Below are 3,156 nucleotides of genomic sequence, written 5' to 3' on the forward strand. Positions count from 1 at the left end.
TTTCTCATAAATAAATAAAATATATATATTTTAAAATCTGGCTTGACACATCCACCAAGCCCCCCATGCCAATGCTACATGCTCTGTGACTTACATGCAGCCTGATTAGAAACAAGACTTTATTTATTTCATGAAAGAGAACAGAGCTCTAGCCTATGCAGTCCTAGGACTCAATCTTGATGTGGGGATAGATAGCATAATGGTTATGCAAAGAGACTCTTGTGCCTGAGGCTCCAAAGTCCCAGGTTCAGTCCCCTGCACCACCATAAGCCAGAGTTGAGTATTTCTTTGGTTAAAAAACAAACAAAAAACCTTTAAGGTGGGAATTGATCTTGGAGCTTCACTCATGCAAGTCCTGTGCTCTGCCCACTGAACCATTTCTCCAGCTGCATGTCCTTATTTTTGATCCTTGTAATGACCTGAGGAGGATAAGAACTAGCCTGAGTTCCATTTTACAGATGAGGAAGCTAAAGTTCACAGGGTCTGAGTGACTTGTGACACAGCACACAGCGAGTAAAAACAGAGCCTCCTTGTCTGCCCCCCCACCCAGTCACTTCTCAGTTTGCCTTGCAATGCCCAGGGGTAGATGAGGGGCAGAGTCCAATCTCTGTTTCCTGAGGCCACGTTGCCCTGCCCCAGAGCCAGGAGCTTGGGCCAGCCTGTCCTGGTCCTCACACTTGCCCAGCCCCACCTGCTAGCCTGTCTACAGTGGCTTAGAGCACATAACCAGCTAGTTTAGGCCCCCTGGTGTTGAGTGCAGGCCTATGTGGGTGCCAGAATCCAGGCCCAGATCTCTCACAAAGCCCCACCTGCCCTCCACCTTTGTCTTTGCAGAGTTCCCAGGGAGCCTGTTCCTGCCTCCACAGGCCCCAGAAATGAAGGAGACCAGGCACCCATCCATGCTTTTCTCTGAATACTGACTCATCCTTCCCTTCCTTGCCCAGTTTACAGGCATTGGATGGTCTTCTGCTGCCCCCATGTGGCTGAAACTAAGAACTGCAACTTCCTGTTGACAAAACACCTGGGCGCGGAACCAAAGGGAACCCCCACTCTGTGTCCCAGGCTTCCCCAGCTCAGCACCTGTGCTTGAGTAAAGCTGTGATATCTGTCCCTGCTGTTTATTATAAAAACAATGCTGTGCACTCCATGTTCATAGCTGCATATACAAAATAGCCAAAGAGTGGAAGCAACCTAAATGCCCACTGACTGGATAAAGAAGCTATAGGACATGTACTCAATGGAGAACTACTCAGCAGTTAAGAAGGATAAATCACGTCCTGTGGGACAAAACTGATGGCACTGGAGGTTATGCTCAGTGAAGTAAGGAAGTGAAGGACAAATCCAGGATGGTTTCGGTCATATATGGAATCTAGAGAACTGAACCAAAGAACTTCAGGGAAAAGAAAAAAAAAAAAAAAGTCAGCTCATAATGGTTAGCATTAGGGGAGCAGGGCACAGAATTTTGGTTGTGGGAGTGGTGTGGAATTATACCCCTATTATAAGTTGGTGAGTCGCTAATAAAAAATTATCATGTAAGCACAAGAACCGGCGTGAGGATCCTGGTCAAGCCGGAGCTCCCCATGTGCAGGGGGGTCGCTTCACAAGCGGTGAATCACGCAGGTCTGCAGGTGTCTATCTTTCCCCTTCTGCCTTCCCCTCCTCTCTCGATTTCTCTCTGGCCTATCCAACAACGACGACAGTGATAACAACAACAATAACAACAACAATAAACGAGGGCAACAAAAGGAAAAAAAACAGCCTCCAGGAGCAGTGGATTTGTAGTGCAGGCACCGAGCCCCAGTGATAACCCTGAAGGCAATAAATAAATAAATAAATAAATAAATAAATAAATAAAAATAAGAATGATGTGCAATATGAAATAAAAGCAACTCAGAAAAATAGGAGGTGCATATTCTCTTTAACCCAATCACCTCCAGAAATTCCATCGTCAAGGCAGAGCTGTAACCTTCCACCGTCTCTTTACCAGACGGTGGCGCACCCAGTTGAGCGCACACAGTACCACGTACAAGGACCTAGGTTCAAACCGCCACTTCCCACCGACAGGGAGGTTGTCTCACAAATGGTGAAGGAGGTCTCTTTCTCTTTCCCTCTCAATCTCCCCTTCTCTCTCAGTTTCTCTCTATCCTATTAAATAAAATAGAAAGCAGGAGGGAGGGGAAGGAAAAATATGGCCACCAGGAGTGATGGATTTGTACAGCCAACGTGGAGCCCCAGTTATAACCAAAAATAAATAAATATGTGTGTATATTAATTTATTATTTAGTGATATATTAGAATACTAATATTTACTTAATATATATATTGAAAGAAACAAGAACAGAAAGGAAAAACACAATATAAAGCTTCGGCTGGTTTAGTATGTTTTATCATTTAAAAATGATAAACTGGGGGAGTCAGGTGGTAGCGCAGCGGGTTAAACGCAGCTGGCGCAAAGCGCAAGGACCGGCGGAAGGATCTCGGTTCGAGTCCCCAGCTCCCCACCTTAAGGGGAATCACTTCGCAAGTTGTGAAGCAGGTCTCTTTTTTTCTCCCCCTCTGTCTTCCCCTCCCCTCTCCATTTCTCTCTGTCCTATCTAACAATGACAACATCAACAACAACAATAATAACTACAACAACAATAAAAAACAAGGGCAATGAAAGGGAAAATAAGTAAATAAATATTTTTTAAAAATTAAATGATAAACTGGGTCCAATCATTTATAAGACACAACCTTAAATATCAAGAGACGATCCATACTCCCATCCTGTCTCTCTCGGTCCCTAGTGGGGCTTCTTATCCTATGGTTTTTGTCAGTGTTTCCTTTTTATAAATAAAAAATTTTAAATATATATATCAAGACACGAGTAAAACTTAGAAGTTTAAAGACAGGAGTTCTTCTGGTCAAAGAAGTTAAAATGAATGAAAAGGTAAGAGGGCTAACAGTTGCTAGGGAAGTGGATCAGTTGGTAAAGCATGGGTTTTGCATATGTGAAGCCTCCAGTGTAAGCAAAGGTGATTGTTTTCAAACTATCTAAGGGATGCTAGGAATTCTTTTCTTTCTTTCTTTCTTTCTTTCTTTTTTTTTTTTTTACTTTATAAAATGGAAATATTGACATGACTATAGGATAAGAGTGGTATATTTCCAAACAATACC

This window comes from Erinaceus europaeus, chromosome 1 (assembly GCF_950295315.1).
Source record: "Erinaceus europaeus chromosome 1, mEriEur2.1, whole genome shotgun sequence".
In the NCBI taxonomy this organism is placed as follows: Eukaryota; Metazoa; Chordata; class Mammalia; order Eulipotyphla; family Erinaceidae; genus Erinaceus; species Erinaceus europaeus.